Genomic DNA, 16,215 nt, shown 5'->3' on the forward strand with positions numbered 1-16,215 from the left:
CGGCGACCCCCGCCTCGGGCCCTGGCTGCGGCCGCTGAGGGGAAGCTGAAGGGTCCCTGCTCTGGTGACGCCAAGGGACCCTCGTGAGCTGAGGGGACACTGAGGGTCTCTGCCTCCTCTGGGGACGCTGAGGGGAAACTGAAGGGTCGCCGCCCCAGGGACGCCAAGGGACCCTCGTGAGCTGAGGGGACGTTGAGGGCTCTCTGCCTCCCCTGGGGATGCTGAGGGATGAGGGGCCACGGAGGGGGTCCCAGCCCCGGGGACGCTGAGGGACCCTCCCTGACATGAGGGGACACTGTGAGGGACCTGCTGTGGGATGGGGGATGCTGAGGAAGACACCACGAATGAGGGTTTTGATCCCCCCACCCCTCACAGCCTGGATTTGTCCCTGGGGCACGTGGTGGGACCGTGCCCAGAAAATGAGGGTGGGAGCAGGAGGTGTAACGAGCACAGCAAGGGAGGCAGGTGCCCGGCTCCGCGTGGGTAAACGCACTGGTGAGCTGCTGATGGAGGGCTCCAGCTCTGGTCACCCTCAGGTCTCGTGGACCCATCTCAGTACTGACGGCAAGGTGGTTAATGCCACTCTTGTATGGACTCCCTGCAAGGAAAATGCTGGAGACTTGCGTTTAATGGAAGTCCAGGTTTCTAGCAGAGTTTCCATTTGCTGCACAAAGATTGCCAAAATCAACGTTTCCCTATGACATTATGAGAGAAATAATGCAAGCAGCTTCTGTGATCTCCTCCCGTCGTAGCCAATTTATGGTCCTGGGCTGAATTTTTCAGAAGGGAAGACTGTTCTCCTCCCTTACCTTGGCCTCTAGCTCAGATGCCCAGTCTGAAGGAGCTATTCTCCAATAATTTTTGATAACGTGCCCCAGACTCCTGTTTTTGAGGTTCACGGCTGCTTGGCAGTCATCCAACAGTGAAAGAGCAAAAGTGGCAATTCTTAAAGGAGGAAAAACGATGATCTATCACAGGACAGACTGATTCTTTGAGAGCCTGTTCAGGGAAAGAGCTATGCTTTCCCCTTGCCTCCTCCATATTTCCTTTGCAATAACTTCTAAAAGGATTTCTAAGTGAGCTGGAGATCAGAAGAGAGTAGGAGAACAACTCTCACTTTTATGCGCTGTGTGCCCCATGAGGGGAAAGAGTGATGGCCCTTGATGGGCTCTGGTTCTCAGAAGCATTTTGAGCATGTTCGCTAGAGCCCATCCCAGGCTTGTGGCTGGACGCAGCCATCTCAGGAAAGCACGGTTGCTAGGGTGAGTAAATGATCTTTTCAATAGCTACCCATGTTTTAAAATAATGAATATCTCTTGTTTAACTTTCTATACTTTTTATTCTAAAAGTTCACAGGATGGCCAGGAGGAGCAGCCAAACTTCTGTGACTGGAGCAGAATCAATACACTGAATGCATGGTAACGAAGTACACAAAGATGTATGACTCATAGCTATGTAATGTCACACTTGTGTAATCTTTCAATGTAAACTCTTTTCCTCTAATAAAATGTTAGTAAGTGTACAATACGTATGTATGGTGCTGTGAGTCAGCCAAGAAAATATACTCTGATGAATTCAGAATGAATGTGAATGTTCCCTTGATAACACACCCCGAATGTCTGTGTCAGTTTATGTGCTTGTGATTTCAGCAACAGCTATAACAAAATATTTTGTTTCTAGGATATACAACTGTACGTGTACATTTCACTGAGAAGCTCCAGTCGGATGCTGTCTTCCAGTAGGTACTGGAAGGACATTTGTTTATAGCGCTGCACTGACTCTGTCACCTAACTGTGTTTTTTCTTTGCATAAAGGAAACGTTTAGTGGGTAGTGAGGATGAAAGCCAAGTGCACAAAATCATAAATTCACTGCCTTTAGTTTCTTTTTCTTTTCAAGTAAAGTGGCGAAGCTAAAAAACTATAGCTATACTAAACCTGGTGAGACGAATGTGAGAATTTATTTACATTGTGAGTCACTAGTTCTGCACAAACTGCGTACAGCTTTGCCATGACCTTCCACTTGGTCCATGATCGTTGTGCTGACATTTTCTGGCTTTTTGCTGTATGGAACGCTCATTTTAAATATCTAAACCCAAGACCCTGGCACTGATCTCACTTATGGCAGCATAGATCAGGAGTGATGCCACTGGTGTATAAATGTGAAGAATGTGAGATTAGAAAGTATTTGTTAATCCGCTGTGGGTAGAGGAGAACTAAATGATGTGTGATTTGTCTTCCAGCCAAAGTAAACACAGGCTCAACCATTTTTGTATGGCAAAGTTGATTTTTGTAGGTGTTGCTGCTGATCTCTGTTGTTGCTTTTACACCAAGAGAAACTTTTTAAAGGACTGCAATCAAGATTCCACATGTTAATGGAAGAATCAAAACTGGGGCTGTGTGATGAACTGCACCCTTGGTGAAACACTGCAGCTGGGTGGGTTGGTGAGAATGCCCACGTCACCTGGCTGCTAGAGCACTCTGAGTCATTACAGAACTCAAACAAACAAACAAAAAGCTCCTTTCTCATGGGATTGTTCTCAGAAAGTCCTGACTGCACTTAGAGCAAACGTAATAATAGCAGGGTAAACGAGCTGAGAATGAGACCTCTTAGCACCACTGTTGAAAATCACAATACTAGGAACACTGTGACCAACCACTTCATATTTAAATGAGAGAAGCATTATCATAGGATTTCCCTGTCTGCATCTCAAAATGCCCTAGATCTGTTGACTATACAATTTTTTTTGCTAATTTAAACTGCAGATTCTGAGGTAGTACTTTTTAGAATCTGCTCTCAAAGAAGTTGATGAAATGATGTAAACAACCACATAAAATGAAATATACAGGTATTTTTTGGAAAGCCATTTCTTGATTTGAGGAGAGTGATTTAATTCTGTAGGCCCTTTATTTGATTAAAGTAGCACCATGAATTAATTTGATAAAAGAGCCTTTTTGACCAGATCTTTCATGACTGGAGTTGGTTCCCATTCAGGGACTTGAAGACAAGGGTGAACTATCTCTTTGATAAGCTGAAGTTGAAGGGGCTCATTAAGTTTTTAGCAAAACATATTTTCCTTTAATATTTGTTGTGGTTCTCCTCTGAACTATGTGCGTATTTGCAACATCTTTCTTGAGCTTTGAGCACTGGAAATGTGGAGCAGCAGGCAAATACGAGTCACCCCTCTTTAGCCAAGGACTGCACTCGTGCTCTTTCGGTCGTGGCATTGCACGGAAGCTCGCCCAGGAGTAACTGTCTCGCAAAGCCCTCCTCGCCCCCAGCTCTTTCATGGCATCTCAGCTTCCCAGTCAAGGGCACCGCCACCATGTACACACGGTCTGCACTCAGTGCTGGGTCGAGGCTTTTCGACTAGATTTTATTTATGGCAATGGTGAAAGCAGAACACGTGGGGCGTGGGGGGGAGACTGGAAGGTGGGACAGAGCCCTGGGAGGCCTGCTGGGAGTGCTGGTGCAGGGTTGGGAAGCGTCATGAGATGCTTGGAACAACTGGGAGGAATCCAGCTTATTTAGGGCTGCACAGATGGAAGCTAGAGACTGCAAAAAGGTACCACAAAAAGAGGCATCTGACATTTGCCATCTCCGGCAGAGCAATTTTGCTGCCCCAGATTTTTACCTGTTGGCCTAGGTAGGAACCTATTTTTGTCTCTGCCAAAAAGCAGAGCTGCTTGCATTTTTCCTTCCTAGGAGTATGGCCTTAAGCTTGTCTGTATGGCACTGCGTGGCGTTTGTTTCTGCCTGGATAGTGAAGCAGTTATATTAATTCTTTAACAATGGCATGTTCTTCAAATTATGTTGAACTTCCTTGATCTTTGTCATCTAGGACTTTATCAGTAACAGTTTCTGTTTTCTTCCAGGTCATTGTTAACAACATTGAATGGTAAGCGATGATAAAAACAGATCAAGAACTAATAAACCTGCCTGATTAAAATTTAAATTAGATTTCAAGACGTATTAGCTTGTGTTTGGACCAATTCGCGTGTGCTCACCATATTGATTTGTCATGTTCTTGTTTCTTATTGTGAAAATCATACTGTTACATCAGCACTGCTGCCCTATTTAAAACACTGTTAAAAGCCATTGTCGTTACCTAAACCATCTTTATTTATAATTCTTTTTCTGTATCAAGTCCTTCCAGTCTTTTGCCCAGGTTTATATAACGCTGACAGGCGTCATATATATCTGGGTCATTCTGTTTACCCTCTTGAAATATTGACATAATATTAACATTCTTCAAGTCACCGGGGGCTTCCCCACTGTTCTGAAGTTGATGATTGATAATAAACATTAACCATCTGGATATGTCCTTAGTTGGTTCTTTTGAAACACTCACTTATAAGTTACCCGGTCCTGGCAACTTAATATTGTTTGAGATGAGTAGCAGTTGTTTTAACATCCTCCTTAGTTACTGGAATGGAAAGTATTTCAACATCATTATTGTCTGATCTGAATACAGCATCTGGCTTTTTCCCAAAGAGAGAACAGAAATATTTTTTAGCACTTCCACTTTTTCAGCATGATTATTGACAGTTCTATCATTTCCATTCATTGTGATGGCAATCTTAATCCGTTTTGGTGAAAGCCTTATTAACTTAGTTCACAAAGATTAGCGAAAGTCAAGCGCTGATACGTTCATGCTTTACCTAGGCAGACTTCCATCGATGCAAAGGAAAAATAAGCTTAAATTCCATTTCAATAAATAAGTCAAATTATATAAAGAAAACTTTTCTCAGAAATATGCAAGAAAATACTGTTTCTGTCATTAAAGTACATTCAGTAAATCATGCAAAAAAATCAGCTGTTTAATGAATTTAATCAAGGTAATTATGTATTGTTACTTGAATTTGCTGTGTGAAGAATGATAGCGTTCAGCTGCAAATGACTTTTTATCATTTTTGATTTGGGGACTGTTCAAACCTAAACAATTTATGCCAGTTTTTTTAATTATCAGCTTTGATTAGGTATGTAGTTGTGTTTCTGCCAGCTTTTACTGATGTGTGTGTTGAATGCACATATGTTGTATTGCAGATGTTCCTTTCAGCTGTCAATTAAAAACACATTTGAGAGATCTTTTATTTTTTTACAGAACTGTGAAATGATACCACAGTTTCAAAAACTCTGCAAGCGTGTTTAATCATGTCAGTGAAACCGCTTAAAATATCAGTCACTGATTATGACTAGCAGTTTTCAGTTGTTGCCAAATACTTTTTATTACAGAATCAAATATGGGCAATAAGGGTGCGGAATAATAGGAGCATAGGTCAGAAAATACCTATGTGGTTTCATTCAGAAAAATTACTGTTGCTATTAACAAACATGTAATAGCCTCCACAAAGTCGGAAGCCCAGTAAGATGAAACTCACTTAATTCTGGAATACGGTGGGTGTTACACCGTGAGATTTCATACCAGTCACGTCTTTCCTGGTCTGCATTTTAGGAGAGAACTGACATAATTGGTTGGAGATGACAGAAGAAGAAGTAAAATGATGTCGTATCTCTTATGTCCACTTGGGACAATTAGTAATGTTGTAAGACATGCGAAGTTAACTGGTTTTAGAAGTGAGAACTGTGTTTGGGGTTTAATTAATGCAGGGAAAAATCTGTTTGAGGGAACTTCAGAGAACTAATCAGATGCACTTTTCTCTCTTTTTAATTTGTGAGGTCTGTTGCAGTCTGAGTCAGCACGGCAGATGCAGATGGCCGCCTTAGCAGATTTTTTTGTCACTTTGAAGTTCACAGGTTTTAGCTGGGGGAGGGAGAGAGAAGACTGGACAAAGCTTAAAACCAGCCACAAGCAGAGAATTACTTGGAAGTGAGGAAGGCTTTGGGGTTTTTTCCCTCATTGACATGCAGAACATCTTTATAGGTTATGGTTTTATCTGATAAGTGGAGGTTTATTCACGAAATGTACAAAGTAGGAGTTCATATAGGGTGTAGGTTGGAAAGCCTTGTTTAACATGATGAGCATGTGGGGTTTAGTTCTCATTTATAAAATACCTTCTTTGTACTGCACCTGTACTATTTATTAGTCATATGTCCTGCAGTTGAGTAATGGGAAATACTGGAGCAAGCATTTCGTTAACTGACACTGTTAATTGGTATTGCTCGCTGCCTGGAATTACTTTCCCTGTTTGAATACATGGAAGTATGAATCAGAGCTTAGTGAGTTAGCCAGTGAGAGGAATACAGGCATCTTTGCATGAGAGGCTGTATGTATAGAGCAGCTGATCTCATTTGTCTTCCTGGACTGTGAAGTCCTTTTCAGACTTAGATCACTGAAGTATTCAGAATGGTATATATTTTTTTCCATGATCACAATTAGTTATATCATTATGATCAAGCTTTGAAACTTCAGTGGGATATTTTGGGACAGACTTTTTTCCAGACGCTTATGTGCATTGTTTTTTCTCTTGAGCTATTAATGCCTACCTTTTAGGATATTTATATATTTAAATTCCTGGATACGTCTGAGCTTAGAAATAGCACTTTGTGTCTTGTAGAAAATGCTTTCTATTCAGAAACAAAACTTCAGCTTATTTTTTCATGCACCTGAAAATTTACTCCAAGTTGTTCAGCTGATATGCCTTACTGCTGACAATAAGCTCTAGGGTGGAATTAAGTGCCAGTCGTCAGGGTTGATAGTGATCAAAATTATTAATATTTGGTGCTATAGTATATACAGCAATCATAGTTTGAGAGAATAATGCTGTTGAAATCCCTTGAACGGTTACAGCTATTCTTGAGCAATAAAATGCTTTTCAAGGGACAGCCTAATACAATGCAACTTTGTAGAATGAGTTGTGAAATTTTCTTTTCATTTGCCACATAAAGTGCCAAATAAATGTTTGCAATAAAAATACAAGCCTGGGAAGAATGTGTTTTGCCAATTACAGCATAATGTGGCCTACAAAGAAGTGTTCAGAATGGAGTTCAGTGTGGATGTTAGTGTCAGGTTACAGCAGGGAAAAGGGTGCCTTAATTTGCCAAATAACCAGTGTGTTTTTAATCCCGCATTTGCAAGGAAAATCATTGCCTTTGGAAGACAAGAGATGGGTCTAATTCTATGCAAAATGAATTCAGCGAGGAGAAGCAGGCAGTCATCTGCTTGGTGAGAAACCAGGGCATGGGGACTGCAAAACACTGATTGATGGTGGCCAATCCCTTCAGCTGGTGGTTGCCACATTTAGCTCCTCCAGTTGGCCAACGCTGGGCGAGGGGGGGCACAGGGTGGGATTAAAGCCTCTGCAGCAGAAGTGGTACAAGCCACACTGGGCCCGGTGGTAACAATTTAGGGGGCCCTCTCTGCTGTTGCTCAAGAGCTTGCATGATTCACCCTGTTCCCTTTTTTTAAGTTTCATATCACAGAAAACCGAGTTACTTTTCAACATAACTTTTACTTCAGCCTAAAGTTAGATACTGAAACACTGTGCCCGTAGCTACCGCTTAGCTCAGCCTGACGACGCTCTTGAAATAAGGCCTAGGATCCTGCTTGCTGAAAACATGCGAAATAAGAGCTATCTTGTGCTCGCCTTCTTCGCCGACTCTTTTCTGTCGTCTTCTGCTTAAAAACCACCTGCTCCGACGAGATGGCAAAGCGTCTCATTCACATTAAATCAGCGCGAAGCAGCCAGCCAAGAGGCAGCGGCGTGTATGAGCGAGAGGGGATCCTTTGCAGCCTTTATATACCAGAGTTATTTTTAACCACAGCCTCCATGCTTATTACAGTGTTTCCTCTCTCAGACACTCAGGAAGCCCACTTGGCTCTGTTTCCTGCTAACATGCGGCCCTGGCTCACAAAATCTCTGAGAACAACAGGCCTGAGACTGCTCGGCTCCATTAAAAAAACTGGCAACTTTTCAAGCCCTGACAGAAAACCTTTGAAAGCTCTGGATTTCCTCCAGCTAACGTATGAGGCTCCTACATCGGTGACAAATTAGACTGAAACAGCACAAAATGCTCCTATGTAAATAGCCTTTTTCTGCGTTCACCCTTTTAATAGTTCAAACATTATTTATAGTTATTTCTGTGGATGGAAAAATATTTTTATATTTTTCCAAAGATGGGTTCTAGTGAAATGTTTTCCTTGTTTGTTTGGGTTTTTTTTTTTTTTTCTTTTTCCTTCGAGATTTTTGTGACCGTTTTCTTAGGCTCCAGGAGCAACCTTTCCTTCCTGGAAACCAGGACAAAATGGCTGTTGTGAGTTCTTCAGTAAAAGGCCTGTGTCCAGCGCTGAGCACAAGTCTCTAAGCGCTGCCATTCCTCAACTATTAAATAATAGTTCTAACAGGCACAACTGACTTCTGATTTCCTGAGAGACAACAGAAGAGGTCAGTTGCACTTTATCGGTGCCTTTACCCATGCGTTTTACAGGTAACGTTAGTCCTTTGTATTTTATTTTTTCTTGCGGACCTTTCACTGCAATTCCAGAGGGACTCCTGCTTCCAAAAATGCTTTCAAGTATCAGAATAGATGTGACCTTCGATGCTGAGAATCCCATTTTCTCCTGAGTTGACATTTTACAATATTCTAAGAAATCTTACCATGAAGCGACTTCTCTTGTCTGTCAGTAATAATGACTTGGAATCATAGATGATAACTCCAGAATATGACTTACGTGATTTTCTGATTTTCTAGGAGTATTTCCAGCAGTCTCATCTTTGTCTGGGGCAGCATTGCCTTCAGGGTTATTTATTGCCCCGGGCATGAACCAGAATCGTCTGTAACACCCACCTGGCCTCTCTAGCCCAGTATTGTCTCAGACACTGGAGGGACGAGCATGCTCGCGGGGAGCAGGTTCGCTGGAGCGGGAGGATTTCCCTGACCTGCCCATTTTTTTGCTGGCTGGGCACTGAGGTGTGTTTATTCTCCCCCCTGATTTTAATCATCCACAGCTTGAGCACGTAGGCTAAGGAATTGTAAGGCTCTGTTTGTACTTAAAGGAGAGAGTGATGGAGAATTCATCCCTCCCTGGGATGATACGACCAGTTCTTAGGCAGCTAAAGACAATTGCATTTAATACTATTCTAGCTCTATAGATTTGTGGAATTCCCTCCTGTTTTCTTTTTCCTTCTCAAAGAAAGTCCTTCAGTCTCTTCAGTCGCGCCCTGAACCACTAGGTTATGCCTTATAGAAAGAAAAAAAAAAATTATTCTGGTTTTTAGGTTGACCATCTCTATTGTTTTTGTATGACAGCAACGTTTTTGCCCTCTGCCTTTCCCTTGGAGCTTGGCTATTCTGTGAGAGCATCCCCAATGGCAAAAGTCATCTATATCATGAGGAAGAGAGTAAAATTAATGTCTGTTGTATTGGTATCAATAACACTGCTTAAGCAGCTGTGGTTTGCTACACCCGTTACAATGAAATACTGAACTGAGAGCTGGGTGTATCAAGCACGATCTTGAATGAGTAACTACCACCATCTCTCAGATGACCCTTGTTCTGATTGAAATCATTTTACTCCCAAATTTATCTACATTTCACACAGATGCGGTTAACTTTTGCAGTTGAAAATTACTCTTATGAGAAAAGAAAAATGTAAACAGTTTCTCGATGTGAAAGAGCTGAATCCCATGTTTTGTAGCTTTTAGGAACTCATTCTGCTGTTCATTCGTTGCTTGCTTGGGGCTTTTATCTCATATCATGCCCAACAACGGGGCTTTGGCTGTGCCGGGGCACCCTCCTTTGAATTCATCTTGGCAAGCAAGTCTTTTAAATTCAGCATATCATTTTGACAAGTGATCCTTATTTTGCAAATGTACGTTTTGTAGTTACAATCATAGCTCGTAGCATTTGCCCGTGTAGTTTATGGAACAAGTGGCATGCAATAGCAGATTCACGTTTATTTTCAGGCAGGAAACCAAGAGTGCAAAAATGCATCATGAACTGAAGGGTCAGGGTGAAGCCCTTTTAAAAAAGAATCAAGGTGGTTGGGTTGCGTTTATCACGCGCAGTCAAGCGGTCTAAAAGTGACTTGTTTTGATGCTATTTGGAGCTCACTGTAATGAAAAACTGACTTTGTGCAGATTGACTTTCTGCGTCACAACCCGTCTTGGGATAGTAATACCAACAAGGACAATTAGTTTAACTGTCGTTCACAATTGCTGTTTGTTTGTACTCAGTGGTTTATGGTAGAAACTGGAGGACAACCTTCCATTCGAGCTCTTGCCAGTGGCCTCAGTAATTGCCCACTAGTCACTGAAGGACAGACTCACCAAGACTTTCAAAGCTAACTTACCCTCCTTCAAATATAACTGAAATTTATAGCTAGCAGCTTCTAAAATAACTCACATCACTACCACCTCCAAAAACATCTATGGGACCATGTGGCCTTGTGGTTATGGCTCTGGGGTTGTGGTGATGAAGTCAGAGATTCAAATCCAGTTGTAGGGAGATAAAAAGCTTCAAAGAAAGTGAAACTGTTTTTGCCTTGATTATGTGGAAATAATAACACCTCATTTTGCTTACACCTGAAAAACAAAATTCATAGCTAAAAATAAGGTATGGTGCAGAATACCATGTCACGTCAGGAGGTGCACTGTGGATAAAAGCATGTGGCTGTATGAAGAGAGCTCATTCGAACTGACATGTCAGAGGGGTTTGCTTCCCTTGGTACGTAATATCAAGGTGCAGGGTGATAAAAGTCAAGGTCTGAAGTCTCCACAGGCAACACAGTCAGAGGCTAACGAGGTCCACTGTATTTGTCAGTGTACCTTTTGGCTGACCGACTGTGGGCTTGGGGTTTGAGATAGGAAAGGATTTTGTTTCCTCGCTTGCTTAGAGCCGTCCAGAGGTTCCTCTAAGCTCTTAGGTATTTGCAGTGCATGGAGGGAGTTGCATAAGAACCCCATGGATGCTATGCTGGAAATTGTTACATTATTGTACAAAAATTAGTAAATGTAAATAGAATAATAGCTATATAATTGTACATTATACGGGCTCAGGGTGGACAAGGTGCTTCCTGCTGTTAGGAAGCTGCTTTCCTGGACTGCAGTGTCTGTGTCTTGTCTCACATTTTGGGGTCCTTCTGCTATGGGGTCCTATAGGTTTTAATGAGTTGTCAGACAAAGCAGACCTGCTTCAGGTGCAGGACTTAAGAGGCTGCCACTGTGGGCTGGCCAATGTCTCAGGGCTAAAATAATCTCCTGTAGAGAGGTACGTGTATGTTTACGCGCAGACACACATGCACACGATATGTATTCAAGTGCCTCAGGCCAAAGAGGAATCTAAACCTGGGCTAAATGTAATTAAATTGCTGAGTTATTTGGCACAAGAAAGCACACAGGTCTTTTCAGCTGGAAAGCTCTGACTTTCCCCTCGTATGCAGAATTATCATGAAGCCGTTGCTATCCTGCTGAGTTATTCCTATAGCCAGTTCCTATGTTTCCGGGGGCCTTGCTGAGAAATCCTTGAGGGAATCTCCTTCAAAAACTGGACCAGCTCCAACACTGGCTTTAGAGGGGATCTTCCCACCCCCCCAAAAGAAAACCCAAACCCCCAGCCTTGTGATGTTAACTTCCAGGTTTTGTATCTCTCACTGACGCTGGACTAAATTCCCACTGTTTACACATGGTACGAGAGGATTCTTAACGTAAACTGAGAGCAGAAGTCAGGTTAAAATCTCACTTCTTTGTACATAGGATGTAAATGTGAAGGCATATTTCAGGGCATAAATGTCTACAGACTCTCTGCTGCAGATCATAACCAGAAGAGTCCATGGAGCTATTAATCCCAAGAATAGCTATTATTGGGTTATGATGACATCTATAAGCCCCAAGTGAGCTTGTCATGTTTTTCTGATTTATTTAGTAGCATTTCAATGGGAAAACATAGAGATGATAATGAGCATCAATGGTACATATTGTCTCAGGGAAAATCCAAACCTGATTCATCAGTGACAAGCTTGGCAGATTATTTCTTGAGCTGCATCAAGATTTAGTCTACAGTAGAGACAAGCACTGAAGCATTTACAGAAAGAGAACTGATGTTTCCGTTGTTGGAATCCAGTGGATATCAAAGATGTCTTTGAATTTCTACAATTAGAAGGAGCCAAATAAAAACCAAATAATTTTCCAAGCAGATGGCCTTAGCCCTCAATACCAAAATTATCAAACTCCCTAAGTAGTGGTTTTGAGATAGATGTTAATGGATCTTTGAGCAAGAAGCATTAGTGATCTGGACTACAGCAACATTTTAATTAAAAAGTTGTACAATAACAGACTCAAAATGTAAACTTCAAAACATTTAAAGCCTAAATTACCGTGGGTTAAGAACTGGCATTGAGTATGTAATTTTTAACATTCCAGACTGCCTTCATTATAGTTCAAGAAGCCACAGAAATACACCGTTACGAGCCAGGAATAGTTCTTCCTTTTATTTGGAAAGAGAATTACAGAGGGAGCTATTGGGAACTGAAGTTTAGTTCCTAAAGCAGGAGCAGGCTACAATATTTTTATACACAACTGCAACCACAGACTTGCACTCATTCAAACATGCCGGACTAAATGGTGCCGGCTGTATAAATACTCAACACTAAGTTAAAACACAGGTTCTTTTTTATTTCAGCTTTGAAGGTTTATCATGCTATTTCTACTTTTGCAATATCATTTAAAGTCTAGATGCCTTATATATACATATATAAAAAAAAAAGAGTGCCAGTAACTTAAACCTACAAATTAAGACCATGGTTCTTCAGAAGGTTTGGAGAAAGGCTGATTCCGTTCTGGTCATTGTTGATGGACACAATGCTTGCTTTCATTTGTGAACATGCGCTTAAAATTACAAAGTAAATCCTTCTGGTTTTACTTTTTTTTTTTCCAGCCAGTTACTCCTCAACTGCATCATAATGCTCGTATAATCTTTTTTTCAGAAATTGGACTCGCATAACTCGTTGGTATGCAAAATATTTAAGGCCCCAGCCTGCTCTGAATTACACCCAGGCAAACCGTTGAAACTTAAAAGGGAATTTAAAATATGCATGAGTAAGGAAAACAAATGGAGCCCTCAATTTGCAAAGCGCTTTGAGATCTTTAGAAGATCGTTGTACATTTTGTTACCTGTGCCCTCAAGACAGGGAGGGGAGAGGACCTGGTACTTAAACTAAGATTGTCGAAAACTAGGATTTATCAGAGCTTTTGATAAATCGAAAAGGGTAGGAGCAGCTACTGTTCACACTAATGTTCTAAATTCACTATAATTAATTAAAAAGCTCTAATGGAAAAATATCCTAAATCTCACGGCTTGTGAGAAATCAACTGTCGTTTTGTTTTGCCAAGAGCAGTAAATAAACCCTACATGAAGAGACATGAAAGGACTTTCTAGAAGTGGTTGGCTGCAATAATTCCACTCGGGAAGCTGACGAAGGGCGGCAGAGACTGGCTGCCCTCACGTTTGCCATCTCTTTTCCCCGTGTTGTTATAAAAGAGGGGGAATTGATTTTGCTTTGTAACGTTCGTTGACTTGGACACATGGAGCTGTGCTTCTGAAGCCTTAATTCTGGGAGAGAACACTTTTTACGTACTTTATAAACTGTTTTGACTATTTTCAGATTGACTATTGAACCACAGTGGAAGTGTATGGATTCAAGATATTTCTGGTGATTGTGTAACTGGAAAAAACTGTCCTGATTTTAAAGTATTTTTGGCATACAAGTGAAAGTAAATAAGCAATTTTAGAGGCTCACTGGAAAGTAATTGCTCCTGCAGGACGCTAGCTGTGCCAGGAACTCTGGCAGATGCACTGAGCCCTCACTATTAAGCTTCAAATGAAAGCATTTTTTTAATGCAAAAGATCAAAACCGAGGATGTATAATCTAAAATGTAAGGAATTTGGAAAGAACGGATGCCTGCGAAGGGAAATGTCTAAACATATGAACCGCATTAGGAGGAATACAATGGAAAAAAAGCCTGGCAAGCTCCAGAGACACCTGGGCTTGCCACGGTGGGAAGCACGAGCTGCGGTGGCAGTGACACGGCCGTAACGCTGGCAGTGAGGGTGTCGAGAGCCCAGAGCCTGGTCTGGGGATGGAGCTGCCTTCGTCCATGGCTCTGCTGGTGACACACAAACCTCTGGGTTATCAGGGGTGATCTTGGGCTGATCAGCCCTGCAAGAGCTTGGACCAGCTGAACTGCTGATGACGATGACATGAGAAAGAGCAAGAGCAAGAGAAGCACCTTGTTTCGGGTGACATTGAACCACCGGGATGGCAACCTTTAGATAGGAACAGTCTGTCCCTCCACTTCCATCCAGTGATTCATCGGTGACTATGAAAGAGTCATAAAAGCACCACTGTCAGCTCATGTGTCATTAAAGGAAGTGTTCTGCTTTTTTCCTAAACAAGAAGTTAACGAAGTGTTATTTTTCACTGCCTTCATGCTGTAAGCTGGCATTTCAAAGGCTGAAGCTTCTGTCCTTTGTTGTTGCTTTACTTGCTCATCTTGAAGCTGTAATTGAATCCACCCAGGCTGTTTTGCAGGCCTCCGAACTGTTGAGCAGTTTTCTCTCTGCAACTCGTCTATATAAAGCCCTGCTACTAGCTCCAGCAGCTTAACAGTTGATCAGTAAACCTCAAGGGGCTGTGGACAGCCACATGCTCTGTAGTAAAGGATACAAGTGGCTTTGAAACTGAAGCCACCTGCAGAAAAACTTCGAGAGATGTGTTTGGCCAACCCCTTCCCTCCCCCCAAGTTTTGTTTTTCTTTTCTTATTTTCTTTCAACAAACATTTGCTTGAGCTGCCCTTTTCCTGGGTTCCCAGCCTGGGGGCTATGGCACAGCAATGATTTTTCGTGGGGTAGATTTATCCCGGATCTTTGTAGATGCTCCTTTGGCAATTCAGCCCAAACGGCCACGTCCAAAGAAGCTTAAGCCTTCCTGAGATGCTCAGAAAACTTCGATACAGGATGACAGATGAAATAAAGCATTTTTAATGCTTCAGGATGTATGGCTTTGGCCTTAGGATTTGTATCTGGGTTCAATCAACATAGTATCAAAGTATTAAATCAACCCTGTGAGCATTAGCTCTCCATTTACTCTAACGGGACGTTCAATTCCCTTCTTCCGAGACACACCAAGACAGGAGAGAGGAAAGCCTCCAGAGAGAGAAAAGCTTCCAGGTCACAACACAATGCCATCCAACCAGTGAAACAGAGATACGTGCACATCTCGGGTCCCATTTCCCTGAAAGTTAAGCCGTGAAACTCAGCTCCAGCTCGGTCGGCGCTCGCTGCACACCTGCTCCCTCGCAGCCGCCGAATAAATGAAAGTTGTTTCCCTCCTTGCGAGCAGCGAGTGAAAAAGCTGCCTGTGCTGGCCTCAGGTTGGGATGGGTTTTTTCACTCAGTGCTTTCTGCTTTTCTATAAAATACTGTCATGGACAGTAAGTATGCGGTGCTGCAATTGTTAATATTAGCAAAGGTCCAGTTTCCTGACTGATAGAGATTTATAACATAATAACTCAACTTTTATTGGTACTTCATGTTTAGAGCAAGCATAGTTAAGTCACTGCGTTCTGATTAAATTATATATTTTTATGTATATATAACATGTATAAAACATCTATATATAACCTATATTTACAGGCACGCACACATGCGTGTGCACCCCCCACGTATATATAAATCCAAGGATTTTATCTGAGAGGTGCATTGGAGGAAGGCTACAATAGAAGGGCTCTTGACTCTATAGAGAGAGATGTCTGTACAAAAAGAAGCTATTTAGCCATAGTGCAGGTTTTTGGAATTAAATGTTTCAATATTTTTTTGGGGGAAAACACCCCACAAACACAAAACCCCTTGTTGTATGTATAAATACGTATCATGTATGTATAAATACAAAAGAAACCATCACTAGCTTAGCAACAAATGGCACAAAACACACATGCCCCAGTTAAACCTCCCAAGAAAGCCCGTCCAAGGCTCCAGCCTTAAAAAGGTGGGAGAACAAAGCACAAGGCAATCGCTCGCAGGGTTACCCCACCGCTACAAATCTCACAAGCTGTCCTATCGTGAGTTCATCTGGTTGTTTTTGTTTGATTGGGGTTTTTTGCTTGTAAGCCAACCCCATCCCTCCTATGATGCTGTTAGATCAGCTGTGATGTGGGGAGGGTTGCTATGAGATGTGATGCTGACACTGTGCCTTTTCCATCTTGCCACTGCCCGTGCCTTTGGCCGTGTGGCAGCACTTCTCAAGTAAATGAGCTTGTGG

At 42.1% G+C, this 16,215-nt stretch overlaps 1 protein-coding gene and 1 long non-coding RNA gene across 2 annotated transcripts in view; both read left to right on the forward strand.

The window, feature by feature from the left end:
* EPS15L1 (epidermal growth factor receptor pathway substrate 15 like 1) overlaps positions 1 to 16,215 on the forward strand; it is a 240,686-nt gene that overhangs the window by 54,783 nt on the left and 169,688 nt on the right. The window lies entirely within an intron of this gene.
* LOC142093787 (uncharacterized) lies at positions 13 to 15,240 on the forward strand. Its single transcript, XR_012677530.1, has 8 exons — positions 13 to 1,262; positions 1,350 to 1,418; positions 1,681 to 1,742; positions 3,874 to 3,896; positions 7,038 to 7,124; positions 7,757 to 7,979; positions 8,651 to 8,869; positions 13,560 to 15,240. It is a non-coding gene; the product is annotated as an uncharacterized LOC142093787 (long non-coding RNA).

The sequence above is a fragment of the Calonectris borealis genome, chromosome 28 (genome assembly GCF_964195595.1).
Source record: "Calonectris borealis chromosome 28, bCalBor7.hap1.2, whole genome shotgun sequence".
Classification (NCBI taxonomy): Eukaryota; Metazoa; Chordata; class Aves; order Procellariiformes; family Procellariidae; genus Calonectris; species Calonectris borealis.